The 17840-nt window shown below is 40.5% G+C and overlaps 1 long non-coding RNA gene across 2 annotated transcripts; it reads right to left on the bottom strand.

Moving 5' to 3' along the window:
- Nucleotides 1-8887: 8887 nt before the first annotated feature.
- On the bottom strand, nt 8888-17633 carry LOC137603095 (uncharacterized). 2 transcript variants are annotated; one of them, XR_011037232.1, is made up of 5 exons: nt 16919-17633; nt 15004-15082; nt 13028-13137; nt 10114-10187; nt 8888-9124 (listed from the first exon to the last, which is right to left on the bottom strand). It is a non-coding gene; the product is annotated as an uncharacterized lncRNA (long non-coding RNA). The 2 variants fall into 2 exon arrangements; XR_011037231.1 differs by lacking the exon at nt 13028-13137.
- Nucleotides 17634-17840: the final 207 nt, after the last annotated feature.

The following is a 17840-nucleotide window of genomic DNA, read 5'->3' as shown; positions in this document are numbered from 1 at the left end:
AATGCAAATATATTTTAAAGTACAATGGTTTGTTTAAATCAGAATTAGGTGTAAGTGTCAGGTGTGTTCATAGTTTCCCTTATTATTAGCTCAACATCGTGAACAGGTTGATCAATACCGATTTAAGGTCTTTTAAAAAAAAAAAAAATCATTATTTAATCATTAATAATCTTTTATAGAAGAAGTGAATGTGGAAATTTTGGTGCAAAGCAGATTTTAAAAAATAAAAAATGAAAAAATAAACATTTCGTTTTTACTTCCTTAAAATTTGGTGATTCTACTGTTTTTTTATTGAGTCATTTGTTTATTTTTATTTTTTTAATCAGTAGGGTTACATTTATAATTTGTCTGCTGGTGGTTGACATTTACTGTCAGGCTGCTGTAGAACTGTCTCCTGTCTGCCAGCTGTAACAGAATTATTTGTGTGGTTGCAATCAAGCTTTAAAATATAATTCGGAACCTCCACGTTAACAATTTGCTTCCTGAACAGCACAACCATTTTGAACTATATATATATATATATATATATATATATATATATATATATATATATATATATATATATATATATATATATATATATATATATATATATATATATATATATAAAGAAAAATAAAACACCCTTAAATGTAACCCTTCATATTGTGACAGAAGAAGCGGTTTATCTTGATTAGCATGAAGAGAGTGTTTTATCATTGACAGGTCTGTGTATGTGTGTGTGTGTGTGTGCGTGCAGAACTTTCAGCTGACTTTGTTTTGTTCATGCCATGTGTGTGAAATTGATTTCCTTTCAAAGATTCTTCCCTCGCACGTAAGTTCATTTCAACATTTTGTTTGTTTTGATTTTAATCCCTGAAATCTTCGCCTGCTCTGCTAAGAGTAAAACAACTTAATATCTTAAAAACAATAATTTCCCATGAGTATCCCTCACAGATGCTTTTTGCCAAGGCATTTTCTCTCATCCACAATATTTCTTTGAGCCTTAATTAACAGAACGTGGATTGAGTTTCCTCCAATTGTATCGCTCAGAGGAGAGGGGGTTGAACCCCGACAGCTTTTCCAAATGAAAATGAGTAAGTTCAATATGGGGCGCAAATCAAATGAGTTTAATTAAAAAGACACCAAAACTGTGTATGTTGTAACATTTTTTGAAAACTGCATGTGTATATCTGCATCACAGATGTGTTCTGTAGTCGGTATCAGGAAAGAATTTACTACATTTTTGTTTATGCAATAACATTCGATTGATTCTATTTTATTTGATTAGTTTTGCACAAATTTTGTATTTTTAAACCACGTAAACTCCTTTAGGGTTGTGTTTACAATAAATAAATGTCACATGGACAACATGGCATCAAGTTTTTAGTAAATAGAAAAGCAAAACTTTATGTCCACGGGATGGATTCATCAGGTGCAAATCTTGTAGAACTGGTGAGGGCATGCCATAAAAAAATGTGTTTATATCTGATAAATTCTGAATTAAACAACTCAGCCAAACGAAGCACCAGAAACATTTATGACGGGCATGACTGAGCATACTTCATGGGTTGAAATCCACACAAAGAAGTCCTGTGTTTTCTGTTTTCACAAGAGTAGTGAAGCAGCAGACAGATTTAAAAGCGTGTGTGCATGTTCCAACTTTATTTTAGATAAACCCAAGGAGATTACCTTATTGTCTTTCTCATTTACAAGAGAGGCGTAACAAAATTGCTGTCAAAATCTCGGAAGAATGGAAAGCCGAAAATGGCTCAGTCCTCAGCAAGCAACGGCAAGCCGGCAGGTGACAAATCTAGATAGATCTTTGATAAATAAAATTTACACAAATCTGTATTTATTTTTTCCTTAAAGGGAATCTTGCTCTTTATTTTGTTCTCTGGATGCTAAAAATATAAAAAACAACATTTAAAGGGAGTGTTCCCTTAAATTGAGGGTTTTATTTGTGTAGATTTTGCACATATTGATTCTTTTCCAGGGGGTTTCCAATTATTACGATTTTTTTTTTTTACCGGTGCATGTGGTTGCACGAGGAGATACAAGAGGATTAACCTTCAAAAAACTGAACCCTTTATTGTGTATAATTAAGATAATCTGAGGGGTTACCGTTGAATTTAAACGTTGTCGTAAGGAGGTGGAAACTGAACCAATGCTCCAATTAAAGTTTATCTGAAGTGTTTTTTTTAAAAATTAATTTAACATTTACTCTTTAGTATATCCATTAAAGGCCATTTATTGGCTATAATACAGCACAGATTTGAAGTATTCCAAGTACGTTACGTCCTCGTTCCTCGCGGTTAATGCGTTCCAAGAACCACACATGATTAATGAATTCCGCGATACAGCAACAAACTATTTATGTCATTATTTAGGGCAATTTAAACGTTTATGACCCCCCTCCCCCCATTCTGATATTAACCTACCTTCTATATGTTTTACCTTTTCCCACACTTTTATTGACTGTTTAAAGCACTTTTGTGTTTCACGGAAGTCTGAGACTCACCGATCGTAGCACACTTCCAGATGTCGTCAGCCAATAGAATGCGCGTACGGTATCACGTGACTGCCTACCAAAAATCTGCAATGAGGTGAAGTCGCGAGCGTTGATGCACGGATGTGCCAGGGCGCACTGTATGCCTCTTTTATTCATTATAAGTGGCTCTTCAATGGAACTAGGGCTGACTAATAGCTCAACATTGTAAAAGGTGACTTATTACAATAAAGCTCTCTGAACACTCCTTCAGCTTTACGTTGTCCGATATGATGTTCTGTGTATTTAAACTACTGTGACGTCATTAGAACCTGAGACTTGTTGAGGTCCCGCGGCCCATTGACCCACCCTACAGCATGGGCAGAGACCAGGGATGGTTGTCACCTTTCTGACATTTCTGTCTCCAGCTTTGAACTATTCTAAATGATTGCATTCAAACTTTACACAAAATAGTAACACATACAGTATGGGTAAGCGGCATAAGCAGAAAATGCGTTATCTACTGACACAAGGAGCAAAATATCACAAAAGAATTCTGAAAACAACGTAAGACATATTAACCCGAATGTAAAACATCATATTCTATGCAGATGATGCAGTGTTATACATCCCACATAGTCTGTTGTGTGTGTGGGGGATTATGCCGCCATCACTTTACAAAGGCTGTCTTGAGAAGTGTCTTTACAGCAGCGCTGTCTTGAAACATTTTGCACACTCCAAATTCAGAATTAGACTATAATTACAAAAAGGTTCAGTGAAATATAACAAATGTTGTTGTTTTTTTAACCAGATTTAATTTCAGTTGAAAATATTTGCATTTTGTATTTAATCTATGCTGACGTGCTTTATCTGGGGTCAAAGCCCCACCCAGAGATCAATATTCCAGAATACATTATGATCCTTGATGTGTTTGGAGATTTGTGAATTTTTTAGTATTACGTCCCCGTTTGCAATGGAAGGATTTGCAACTGGCCAAACATGAAGTATGCTGACAAATTCAACACTCACTTACTCACTCAAGTCGCTGCTATTTCAGCATGTAAGAATATACTGCGCCGTACAACTGTCCCCGCTAACAGCCAGATAACCAGGCACTAAGTTGTTGATTGAGGGATCGCTAGCGAAATGGGATGTTGGCAATTCCAAAAGGTGTAGAGATAGAGATAAATAGCCGTGGGGCCTCCTCAGCATTACAGAGGAATGTCGCCCAGCAAGGAGCCTTTTGAAACGTGCACCCAAAATACGTGCCTTCTCCCCAGTTGGCGAAGCCGAGGAAAGAGGAAGAAGGATGGCAGCCGCTCCTCGACGACAGGTAAAAAAAAAAAAAAAAAGCATCTGACACAAACCGTCACCCTCCGGCCCAGGAGTGATGGGGCCACAGATTTGCACTTTGCCATGCTGGCACAAGTTGTGTGAGCTTGACGAGTAAGATGGCACCTTCCAAAAAGTCTGCAATTGATGAGAAGGGAAATATTGTATGTTTGTATAATTGTCTTTGTCATCAGAAGTTGTGCCAAAAGGACAATCAGCCATGCTGACATTCAATCTTATGGACAGCTTCCTCACCTGTTCACCTGTATTGCGTGTTTTTGAACTGCGAAAGGAAGCTGAAGCCATTGCTGGAGGGAATCCACGCACCCCAGGAGGGCCCTGATCCGGATTAAATCCAGAATCCCTTTGCTGAAAGATGACATGTAAAATACAATAAGTTACAAGAGCCTCATAATTTAATTACTGCATTTGGTACCTCCCTGGATTAAATATCTTAATATCTTTTATATCCCAGCTCTTTGCCGTATTAATATCACAGTGCTGGATTCATTCACCATTTTTAACTTTTGAAATATAAAGCACAGAACAGTGGATAATGATCCACAGCACTTGACCAACAATTGGTACTCTGGGCGTTGTAGTATTTGTTTGTAAAGCGCTCCACTCTCTCAACAAGGGTAATCAACTGTAGATCCCTCTGAAGGACAAAAGCATTGCTGAGCTAGCTCTCCCAGCCAGAGTCGACATTTGCTTTGGACCGGAGTCACCCTCACAGCACACTTACCGGGATAATATGACACGCATGTGTGCATCCATCAAATGCATCCATTTTGAAGGTGACATTCTAATACAAGCAGGTAGTGTGAGTGTTATTTAGTGAAAATGAACTGTATTGCACCATAAGGAACAAGATTATCTAGAAAAGGAAACATTTAAGTTGTATAATAGTTTAATAATAGTATTGATTCATGATCTTGAAAGAATTTTTTTTTTTTTTTACAAAAAATAAGATTGTTGGATTTGAATTGACATTCCTATAAATAAAAATTATAAATTGGGAATCTTTTCTGAATAATAAAATGGCTGTTCTTTGGACCGTTCTGTTAAGAGACATTTCATATTGAGTCTACCTCTAATTCCTAAGGACACAATGTACCTTTATACCACTGGAATTACGGTTTTTATTTGTGGTGGGTCTGTCAGATTAAAGCTTTGTTTTTCTGGATTGAAAGTTTATCTTTGACATGCTACAAAAAAAAGTGCTTGGCATACCATGCTCACAGTCCGATGCGGAAGGGTTTTTTTTGGGGGGGGGGGCTGGCTGGATGAATTTGCAGAAGGATTCTATGAAAGTCTGTTGTGTACAAACTCAGAATCGAGACCGAGATGTGTGTGAGATATACGCGTCTACCCTTTTGTGCATATTCCTCTGTGGATGCAAAAACTTACATAATATTAACAAAAAAATATATGCTACCGGTAATTAAATAATGTGCAATTCTGTCATTTACAACAAATCAACACAGAAATGTATTTATTTGGAAATATGTAATATATATATATTAATACTTATAATAAAAATATGTATTCTGACTGATTATCATACAAAAATATCCTCATTTGATCATCGTCAGCTAAGATGCGCACATTGCTGTTGAGATAAGGGGCTGGGAAACAGCGAACCAGGCACCTGTCTGTCTCTAGAACTCTATCCTAACAGCAGGGAAGCAAGTGTCAATCCAGAATAAATATCCTGGGCAGGTGTAGTAAGAGCCAAAAATCCATCGCCAGCTCAGCGAAGCCCGCGTGGCTTTGCTCAACTGTCAAGTCAGTGTGGAAGAGAAGAGGAGGCAGAATCCCACTCAATCGATCACAAAGTGCAGCAAAAATATGATAAAATTGCATATTTTATTTAACTTCAGAAAACATCATATATATTTTGTGTGTGTTATACATGACATGAAATGAAAATGTGTTTACATTAAACATATAGGTCAGTCTTTTTAAATTCATAGGCAAAGTAGTTATTGATATATAAAATATATGAAGAAGTCTTGCGGTTCTCAACAAATTCAACACCAGTGAAGATTGGTTTGGGTAAATTATTTATTTCATTGATTTAAAAAGAACATCTTTGACAGAACATACAGTGCATGCTTTCTACATACTGTGAAGAACACATAGTGGTAAATTTAGTATGTATACTGAATTAATTCTAATTGATGGGGTGTATTTAATATCAGTATTGGGGTTTTTTTTAAAGTAGAAGTATTCTTTTTTTTTTTTTTAAACCCAATACTAATATTAAATACACCCCATCAATTACAATTAATTCAGTATACATACTATATTTACCACGGTCTTTGATTAAGTTAACAGTAGAGTAAGAATCTATTGTGTCACAACGACAATCTATTGTGTCACAACGACAAACACAAAATCAAACACAAAATTTTGTGTTTGAGATGTTTGAAGGAATAATTCAAATTCATACAACTATGGAAATGTTTGGCTCCTGCTTTGTGAAACAAAATATCTTCTTTTCCTTTGCAGTAAATACAGAAAAGAAACCTCAAAACAAAACAGTGGAGAGGATAACCATTGATCCCCATATAAGCCATGCTCAATCACACTTAAACGGGGCGGCTCTTCCTACCAGAGGAACCGACACAAACCTTTAAGTCGACAGCTAATGCCCGGTTTAGTCCTCTCTCTCTGTCTCTTTCTTTCCCTCCCTTCCCAAAACTTCCCCACTACCACTTAATGTGAGACCAGCTCAAGCTGGGCGACTGGGAAGTGCTGCAGAGGCCCGAATAGCACAGTCAGGGTTTGCCCTTCTTTTCCATTTCGCCTTTGCCATTCTCCGTCTCACCCGCTCTTCCAGTCCTTTTTCGGGTCACCGAACCCTGGGACAAAGTGTATCGGCCCCACCTCCCGATCGTTGGAAGCCAAAACGGAGACCACCTCGCCACACACAATGCTGGAAGATGGCATTCTCCCTCCACGACCCCCTAATCCAATCAGCAAAGGCCTGAGTTTTTCTAATATATTGGTGGCCTCATACTCTGACTTTATCCCTGCAGCTGTGCCGGACCACTCATTGGCAAGATTAGGGCCTCCTCAGCTCCTCTGATCATGTATTTCAATATGAAAGGGACCAATAAGGGGGTGGATTATGGCTTAGTTACTCTGGAAATCCAAGGCCCCCCTTTGATGCCCCCGGGTTTGAACAGCAATGGTAGGACCCTGCCTGGTCGGCATGGCGTGGTGGCAACGCCACCTGGCAGTCAAATGTTTGCTCATATGCGCTCTTTAAACAACACCACACTGGCAGCGTGGGTACCGACTGCGGGCCCGATGGCAAGCCTTGGCCGCGACCAGATGGCGCCGCCACCAGTATGCCAGGTGGGGTTCGTTGTCACTCATGAGATGTATGACGGACGAAGGATGGGGGCGTGGGGGGGGGTTGGGAGGTGCGAGAGAAAAAGAGAGCGTGGGCAGAGGACGTTGCCAAGTAGGAAGAGAATAAACAAACCCATATCCCTGTTACCTTCGCTCACGCAGAGATTCCCAGTCCAACACTCTTTTTACCCGTACATTAATAAATGTAAACGTGTTCTTAACACAGAATCCTCATGAACATGAACCAGGAGACACCCCTGGATGCCCACTCAGTATCACCTTGTACGTGTAAACTCAACTGACTTCCAAGATTAGAAACTAGACATTCACACACTGAGGTGTCCAGAGAGTGCAAGCCCCACCACAGCATGGTCCCTGTGGGGGGTTTTCATTAGTTGTCGAGGCCTGTGTCATCTTCTCTACCAGCCCTCCTGCCCACACATCTTGGGGGCCCTTTTGTGTGTGAAGTGCTAGAGGTGATTAATATTTGTTTTCCCTCCTCTGTGGGAGAGGAAGACCCAGTTGATCCTCTGTGACCCTTCCTTAATCCCCGCTGGGTCGAGCCAGTCTCTCCGTTTCGTTCTCACTTCTTTTGGGTTCTTACCTCTGAGGGTGCCGACCCGATGTTAATGCTCATGTTGGACCCGAGGATCCCAAAAGACCAAGGTTTTTTTTAAATGGTCTAGGAAGTTTTAGACCTGAGTAAAACTGCCCATGCTTGTGAATTTTACTGTCAAGACAGAGGATAGTTTGTAACATTGAACAGTCTCTGGACAGCAAAAAAAAAAACTTGCAGCAGTAGGTTTAGATTTTCCCAATGAAACGTCTCAGTGTCAGCTTCAAAAATAGATGTGGCAAACTAAAAGACCGTATCGCTAACGCACTCCTCCTAGTCTGGACAGGTGAAGGAAGTATCTTCTTTACGGGACTTTTACTCACTGAAACTGGCCAAGATGGTCAGGTTGAGGGGTTTGGGGAGTTTCGTTGGGGCCAGTGGACGGGGTGTCTTGAAGGATTGAGTGGCTTGCGGGGTCTTTTGAGCACTTGATCCTGCTGACAGATATACTGCTCCCTTTGTGACCACATGGCTGTGATGGAAATGGCAGGTGGAGTATGGGTAGCCTATGGAAAAAAAACCCCCCAAAAAAACCTCCATTCTAGCATTGTGTTTCACTGGTTGTAAAAACACAGCTGTTTTCTGCTTTCTGGACCAACTGCTCACTCGGGTTCCAATTCTCTCCAGCTCCTTGTTGCCTTGTTGGCGTAGTCGCTAAACTCGCAAACACGGTCTTAGGGTCTTAGCTCTTTATAAGAGGGCGAGTTGGGAAAAATGTACAGCCCAGTATCTTGGGTAACTGATAGTCGACCTAATGGAAAACCGCTTGGCTCTTTAACGCAGCAGCATATTAACACGAGATAAGAGAATAATTCAGACCTAGCTTAACTTAAAGGCATCAGCATGTTAGTGATACAGGCAAAGTCTAGGACCAAATTACAAAACCATTTTAAAGCAGTTTTACCTTATCACAATTTGATATATAACATATGAAATTGAGTGTGTGTGTGTGTGTGTGTGTGTGTGTGTGTGTGTGTGTGTGTGTGTGTGTGTGTGTGTGTGTGTGTGTGTGTGTGTGTGTGTGTGAGCGCTTGTCCCACAGATGCTTTCTTTTAAATAACTCTAAGTGTGCACAAATAGACATGTTTTTATTTTACATTTCAGAGACGTAGGCTCCATTTGATGGCTCGACGGTGCCGTGCCTGACACGCCCCAGTCAGCATCGTGTGGGAGTGCATTCAGACGGCGAAGCAAAGCTTTTAGTTCTCTGTGAAGTTGTGTAATGAATGGCGCCAAGCGTCACAACTCCTCCACAAATTACTTTCCTCCACAATCAGGCCTCACTCTCTTCCAACATCTCTCACTCCCATTTTCTTCTTGTCAACACTTTTCGGTCGCTGCCACGTCTTTGGGAAACCATAAAATTGCATTTTTTAAAATCAGATATCATAAACTTTACATTTCATGAACTCTCAATTTTACATGATGAAGAAACAACAAATATTATTACACCAATCTGATTCAACAAACTGACGTCTTTTATATAGACTTCCACTTGTTTTTTTAAATGAGTCTTGTACGTATCTAAGATAATTAATACATGAAAATTCACAAAAAAAAGAATAAAACATTGTAAGGCAAAATTAAACCTGGTGTAGTATCAGAAATAATAATGTCAAAAATAAGAATTTTACTGATCAATGGGATCCAGGTTTATTGTTTGAGGGCGTTATGTTTCTACACACCTTACCTGTACTGAATACACACTTTTCTTGTAAAGATTTATGGCATATGCCAGCTAGAATAAGCTTAAAATCCTCAATGGTAGACATAAGACCGCCACCACGCGAGGGTGCTTGAGTAATAGAATCATTGATATCAATACCAATAAAATAAATGCCCATAATTCATGTGATTTCAGGTTTAAATTGACAACAAGTTGACAAACTGAGCTCAGAGAGCTGATCTATGCCACCAAAGAGCACATTGTCACTTTTCACTTTCCCCAATGTGAAGCAGTCTTACTTTGTTCATCACGCTGGAGTTTAACTGATGAATGACACTGCGGTGTGCTGTGTGCCTCACCACGGGGCCATTTGTGTGGAGATAAGAGAGACTTCCTGGATTAAGGAGGTAGTTGAGGTACATCTCTAGAGAGCCTGTTTGTTTGGGTAAGACAGCTCCGTCATTACTGCAAAACTGTGGGAGGCTGGGAAGCCAACCTGTCTCCGAGATAGCACAGAATGGCTGCCAAAACGTACTTAACCAGACCGAAAATGCAACCCACTTCCCATTGATGCCTCTAATATATTATGACACGCATCAGGCGTAACACACAAGGCATTAAAATAAAGGAGATGCTCATAAACTGACTTCAAAATATCACATTTCCCACCTCGAATGGTAAGAAACTGCACACTCTTGATGTTTTTTTGACGCTCTTGTGCTCCGTGGGTGGCCCATCATGACCTGGCAAGCAAATGAGAGTCAACGTTATAAAATGAACGAGTTTCTGATGCCATGTGTCATTTTGAAAAACAAGAGTAGACTCTCTAGGGTTTTTTTTTTTTTTAATTTTTTTATGCATGCATGAAGGATTAATCTCAGAATGTATGCTGGTTCTCACACTCAAATGAAAAATTAAGGAAAGGAGGAAACATATTAAAGGAAAACTTGATCGGATTATTCTTAGCTATTTTTTTAAATAATTTATTCATTTATTCAGTCACAGATTTTTATTTTGTCTTTGTCAAATGTTTCTTTTCACATATTTCAGCATAATTATCACTCATTTAAAAAAAACCCATTTATTACTTATCTTTAATTTAAGTATTTATAAAAATTAATTGTTTACTTTATTTTATACAACATGGAAAGGTGTCGATTACACATCACCATGTTTCTCTTCTCCTACTCTCCAAAAAATTTTTTTAAAAAAAATTCTAAATGTCAGTAAACAAAAAAGTAAAAAATGAAATCATCATAAATCACAGATACAATGGCTTTTTATATATCTCAACCCCTGCAAACACTTAAACAAGATTCTATAATATTATTTTATTGCAACTAAAACATTTTAAACATTTTTATGATTGCGTTAAAGAGACTCAAATTCCTCTGTAGAGGATCAACGTTCATTGTTGGGAACGCATTTGCTTTGTTTTTCGTCAGGGTAAGGCACAAATCAACAAGTGAATTTATGCGTCATGTCTGAGACTAATAGAAATAGTTGCATCCCCATGCATAGTGATCTGTTCAGTGCTGTAGTGCTGTGTGGAGCCTCTTGTTGGCCCAGTGGCAGTGAAGGGGGAATTAGATGTAGTGTTGTCTGAGTCCCTGTTAATCCTCAGATGATTAGTGGAATTCTCATCAGGGCTTCTTCAAAGACAGAAAGAGTGTGTAGTAGAGAAAAGGGGTGAAAAAGAAAAAAGAGGACTTGGAGTAACAACGAAAAAGCAGAGATTGCGAGACCTCCCTCATTTCCACTCATCAGTCACCCCCCTCTGCCCTCCCGCCAAGGACCACAGGCCCAAATCTCCTCCGGCCAATAAGATCTCAGGCCCTCAGATCACCTGGCTCATGAAACTAATCCTGAATCTGCCTTGTAGATTAGCACTTTCCCACTCGCAGCCACTCTAGCCCAAGCCCCGGCAAATCCCGAGGTAAATGTCGGAGCTTCCGGTAAGTGGGTGAGCACGGCGTTGTGCAGTGGATTAAGGAGAATAGGATAATATTTACAAGCCCATTGCCAGTAGTGATAAGGCCGAGGATAAACAGTAATGGTCCCTCTTCAGCCTTTTTTTCCATCCCTTGTCAAGGCAAACGGTTAAACCTCTGAATCACTGTGTTTAGACGTTGATGTGCTCAATTAGCTGGCAGCTAATTCATCCACGTCAGTCTCTTCTAGATTTATTGCTGTTTATGGGTAGTTACTGAGTGTTCCTAAAAATGTCCAAATGTTGTCTAGTGAATATTTTTATTTTATACAAATAACATTTTCTGAGCATTACATCACAAAACTTAATTTTTTTGCAGTGACTTCTATTTGTTGTAGTAACCGTTCTGAAAAAGCCAAAAAAAATGGTTCAGCATACCCTAAACAACAAGAATGAAAACCACTAGCACAAGACGGAGGATGTTTTCACGTCTGTAAATCTCTTACGGTTGGCGTCATTACATCACAAGATAGTCCTCTCTACTGTAGATGGCACTGTTAACCTTGACTTGCACTTGTTGGCCCTTGGTGTCCAGGAAGTAGACTAGGACCAGTCGCTGTCTGTTCCTTATTACCTCTGAGCCCAAGGGAGAAATTAATTAAAGTTTGGAATAATAACGATAGTTAAAATAACAATGATTATCTTTGTCGTTGCAGTTATGCTAACAGTAATGGAGTTTTGAAGGGAGGCAGCAGCTGAAATGAATACCCTCCAGGCTTTTATCTTACAGAAACTGAAGACGCAGCACTGTTTCTCTTTCCCCCTTGTGTTTTTTGGAGAGGTGGAGTATTGGTGATGGTGGGTGGAGGGACGGAGGTTTGTACAGGGAGGTTTGGGGTTGTGGCCGAGAGAAAAGTGAGCGTGTTATTGTTACAAAGCTTATGAGGGAGTCAAGAGGAGGGCAGTGTGCCGATCGCACGCTAGGCTACAGGATTCACACAACAGGCCTGAACACAAACCCACTGGACTCCACCAATCGCCCTCCCCCCTACATGTGAAATCCCCATCGTCAGCCTGCACCCAAGTGAAGGCACATCACCTCACATCGCCTGTTGTGTGGGCGACTCCGACCATCTGGGGGTCAATTGGGCACCTCACCCCGTGGAAAACATCAAAAACGAATCGCAATGACATCACTTCAGTTTGAGGGGAAAGACAAAACATCAGGTGTGGAAAAAGGATTTTCTTTTTTGACCTCGTAGTTACATTTTTTTAAAACATTTGCTCAACATAATAAGCTGAAAAACTCACCGTGCTAAAATCCCATTACATGGTTTTACATAGGCGGAGGAAATTGTTTGACTTCAAAGCATCATGAAACCCTTTAAACGCCCATTTTGTCAATTTTAAACATACCGGATTATCATTTCACATAGCAGTGGTTATCCCTCCATCATGAAAGCATTCTTCAAATGTCAATAAGCCCATGAAATACTGATTACATCAGTATATGAGAAATGTCCTGCAGCAGCCACCTCACCCTATTGCGTTGTCTGAACTGATGAACCCCCAGAGACTGAGCGACCCACCTCTGTCTCGTGACCGCCACTCGAACCTCTTTTCATGTTGTCTGCAAAAAAGGGACCGACTAACCTCATGTGCTCTTCGGATATTACTTCACATCTTCATCTGGTTGCGCCCTCACCTCCGGCTTATGAAAGACTCGGTCGTGTCTAGAACGTCACCGCATCGCTTCCTGTGAACTGTACAATAGCTTGATGTTATTGTCTAATGGAAGACAGGTGCTGCGAAGGGGGAAGAGAGATTGAGACTTAAAAACCCAAGAGTGACTGAAAGGAAGGCTGGAAAATGTAGATACTACTTAAAGTTTTTGCCAATATCAAAAATCAGAATAATCTATTGAGTGTTAAGATGGAAATATTATTGGTTTTTGCTGCTCATCAATAGTTAATTCAATCAAATTGTAATGCAAGATAGCAAATTTACTCAGGATATGAATTCCTGATTCCTGTAAACGATGATTGTTCTTTGTCTTCTTCGTTTCGCCACAATCCAATTAGGATTCGCCGGGAAGGAAATCACATGTCTGTATGCTTTAGAGGAAGATAAAGTGAGCTCGGCTGCTCATTAGCTATTTTCCTTGAGCCCTCTTGTAATATTGTCTCACCGAAGTTAGCTTTGGTTTGAATTAGTAATAAAGTGCACAGATCTGGTCTTTGATGATTTTATTTTTACCCTTTCCTAATGCATTTCCTCTTCCTGCAAAAATTCATTTGTTTTCAAACTTATTCTTTGGAAACTTGCTCGCAAAAGGGCAGACACTTCCAAAAAATACCGAGAACGAACCATCTGTTTGTTTCTATCTTTGATGAACAAAAATGACCCTTTTACAGTTCTTATGGAATTATTTTGGTCTTGAGAAGCTGCAGTTTTAGAGAACTTCACCTGTATCCAAATTGACAAGACTGGCATGCATCAGCAACACGTCAGACCCTACATCCTGTGGAAGCTGGGACCCATCAACACGAGCAGCGAGTTGGAAAGTGTTCTACCAGTCTGCTCTGGCCAATATTGTCTACTTTAGTCTGCAGGGGGATCAGCATGGGAGCCAGCGACACCAACCGGCTGAATGCGCTAATCAAGAAGGCTGGCTCTGTGATTGGCTGAAAAGCTGACACATTTGAAGCCATGGTGGAGAGGAGGACTGAACAAACAGTTATCCATCCTGGATAATCCTGACCACACTCTCCAACATCTACTGGACAGACAGAGCTATTTAACAGGCTGATCCACCTCTGCTGTCGCAAAACAGGAAGTCTTTCCTACCCTAAAAACAACGACTCTACAACTCCACACCTTTGATAGAAAACTCCCAATAGTTTCCTGTCAGCTGGGGTTTTAGTGTCCATCCAAAATATTTTTTTTTAAAATCTTGACAAGCTTTTACCTGTGCTATTCACCCAGTTAATCAACATGAAGACCCACACGGCACCCCTTCTAGGGAAGTGTCTTCTCGGAAGCCCCTTGTGGTCCGTCACCCTACTGCATGCCCATCGTATCTGGAATATTTAGCTCCGATAGCAGATTTGCTCCCTCTAATTGTCCTGTCAGTAAATCAGTAGCCTCAGTTCCTCCCTCTCTTCACTGCTTCAGTGTCACCTGTTCCTCTAACATGTTGCCTGATGAGTGTAGATAGCGTCTTTGTTCTTGAGGTGTGCCGGCTGATTTCGTTGGCGAGAGAAACGGACCGGAAAAGAAGGAAAAGAAGTTTCCACTTCCAGGTCCTGGTTTCTAACACAGTCTGTTGAAACATGGTGCTGAGTAGAATACAGCTCAGTATATTTGTTGCTAAATCAAACAGAGTTATATGTATATATGTGTCAGGCTGGACTAAAACTCACAATCGATCGATATGTCTTATTATAGATTTCTACAACTTCTCTTTATCTATTTTTTGTCTTTTCGTTTTCAGTAAAGCGCATTCCTTTCTCTGCAGAAATGCTTTATGACCAAGCACCACCTTATCTCCACCTAACCTCTATACCCTTCCCCCTCCCCCAACTCCACATCCATCAGGTCTGTGAGAGCCGTCATGGTAATTTGTTAACCTTTATCCAGCGACCTCTGCAGACCTCTGTATCACCCTCAGCCTGACAGCGTGGCTGCGAACGCGGAACTGGATTTTCTCTGGAAAAAAAAATGGCAGAAACGAAATGATTATTATTCTGTGCAGTTTGTGCTGATGTCTTACAAGACGCTGTGATCACAAACACAAGTGGATAAATGAAAGGAAAGCACGCAACGCTGAAGAATTCTTAACGTGCATTAAAAGAAAAATAAAGAGTTTTTCACTTTGAAGATTCTTTTTTCGCCATGGAATTAAAAAGTGTGCTCTCGTGATCTTTTTTTTCAGTCACAAAGGTAAAGAAAACACAGTTCATTCCTCTGCTGCTGGATTATTATTCCAAGCACAACGCTGGCTCGCTGCTAACTGAGAGCAAATGCTGTATGCCGATACATATTCATATGTTTAACATACAGACATGCATTCCTAATGACACGAGACAGGACAGAATGCAATGCCGCTCATTAATGCATTTCACCATGCCAGGCAGAACACTGCCACACGCCATCAAATCAAGATAATTCAGCTCTCCTGTAAAGATCGACTGAGATGAAAACATTGAAATGCAGCTTCTGCAGCGTGTTCGCTCCTTCAGGTGGAAATAGGTATTTTTGGAAAATTAATCCTGCTAGATTTAGGAAAATTTGTCAATTATAAGTGCTAAATTTTTTTTTTAAAAATTTACAAAAAAATATTTTCTCTTAATGACAACAAATCCTACATATAAAAAGTAATATAAATCTTTTTTTTTTTTTTTAAATGTTCCAGTGAGATCTCTACCTTTCTGTCTTCTTGTCACTCAATGGTTTAGCAGAGATGGGACGATGGGCTTTAAATGGCAGAGGTAGCATGTTTTACGAGTCTATCCCAGTATAACCATTTCTTATCTCTGAACATACCCTGTCACTTTTAGTTTTAAGATTTAACATGAACCAGCCCAAGATGTTGGGGTGGGGTGGGGGTTAGACAACCAGACATCGTCCGGTTGGAGCGGACAGACATCAGTAATGGCCGTCGAGTTTGTTTATAAGTTAGTAGCGATTTTCGGGCCGTTCCTGTCATTTTGGACAGGCTGAGAGACGGGCTGATGCCTCTCCTGTTTGCGTGGCAACACGCTCCTTAAACAGATTGCAATTTATTCCTCTGCAGTTTGTCCATCAAGGCTAACTCTGACAAGATAATCCCAAACTAATCCGCCATGTTCAGTTTTTCTTGTTGGCTCTCATGCAAACTGCTCTGCCAAATCCTGCTACCTGTCAGCCTTGCTGTGTGATAGGGAGCCCAGACGAGCTGCCAGCCCTGCTGCAGTGGCTCTCTCGTGTGTGTGTGTGTGTGTGTGTGTGTGTGTGTGTGTGTGTGTGTGTGTGTGTGTGTGTGTGTGTGTGTGTGAAGGGGTGGGTGGGGGTGGAAGCATGATGCCTGGGTAGACTTAACCCCTGCCTCCCTCCCTGTAATCCACTGTAAACATCCAGAGCCTTAGAAGGGCTAACTGCACTAATCAAGCCCCAAGCTTGCCCAGTCACTATCATACACAGTACCCTAAGAACTAGAGATTTGAGCAGCTTCTGCAGTGTGTGTGCAGGGTATGAGAGTGTGTGTGGAGCAGAAGGGCCCATTGACAGCTCCTAATCCTGAAGGAGGGAAAAAGGTGCCAGAAAGAGGCAGAGATGGGTACCCTAAGTGAAGCCGCAAGACCAGGTTTCCATGACTAAAAGCATAAAAAAATGTGGAAAATGACACGCATGTGACTCTAGATGTTTCCATATTTTAAATAAAAATATCTCATTAGGCTAATAAAAAAGTGCTTACATCCCAGGATACCAAATTACAATTTAAGTACTGGAAAAATATGTTATACTAAATTATGCAGTAAACATTTTTTTTTTTTAAATACTCACAAGTTTTCCAGAAGCAGGAAAAAGCTGGACAGAAATAGGACACGACTTTCCTCCTCTACAAACCAGCTACTCAATATTCTCTCCCAGCCTTCTGGAGGGCTGCATTTAAATTTCCCTCACACCCTTCCTTAGTCACTCTCGCAGTGGCCCAAAATCCAGAGGAATAACATAAAAGGGTCTGAGAGTAGTCAAAGGCTACAAGGAAGGCGATCTAAGCCAGCCCCCCCCCCCCCCATCAAAAAAACCCAAAGGTTCAACAAGTGGTGAGAAGAGATGACAACACAAGCGATGAAACTTTACTCGCTCGTCTTTTCTCCCTCCATCTCTTTCATTATTCCCACTAATGAGTGGATTCGGTGGGGTGTCTGCAGAGGGTGGTGGGGGGTTAGAAGCTGACGGCAGAGAAAAAGAGTCACTTTGTCCAAGTCCATCAAGTATTATAAATAGATGCGACACTAGAGGCTGTTATCCTGGTTCAAAAGCCTTTTACCACTGCAGACGACTAAAAATGAAGGACAATTGACTGTCATGGATTAGAGATACTCAGTATAAACAGGTCTTTATGTTGTCTTTTAAAATATTTCATCATGAATGACAACTAACCACAATCTAGACAGTAGAACCTCAAAATATGTCTAATGAGAAATGATCTCATTGGATACGTGATGCTTTACAGCATCCCGCTTTTTAATTTGCTAAAATATGCTAAATTATCTCCCAGGTCCTGTAAAAAAAAAAAAAAAAGGTTATCGGCCCCGAGGGGCCCACGGACGCACTTATAACCGTGGCGTCCATCTTGACACACTGACTCCTGCTCTGCGTTACAGCGCAGCTGCTTCGTCCACTTTTCCAAGTCCTGAGACTGTGGGAAAGCTCTGGACAAATATGTTTGTCACTTTAGCGCTTCAGATAAAAGTGGCCT

Source organism: Antennarius striatus, chromosome 10 (assembly GCF_040054535.1).
Source record: "Antennarius striatus isolate MH-2024 chromosome 10, ASM4005453v1, whole genome shotgun sequence".
Lineage (NCBI taxonomy): Eukaryota > Metazoa > Chordata > Actinopteri > Lophiiformes > Antennariidae > Antennarius > Antennarius striatus.
Note: the sequence above shows the minus strand (reverse complement) of the source record. Positions and strands in the feature narration are given on the sequence as shown.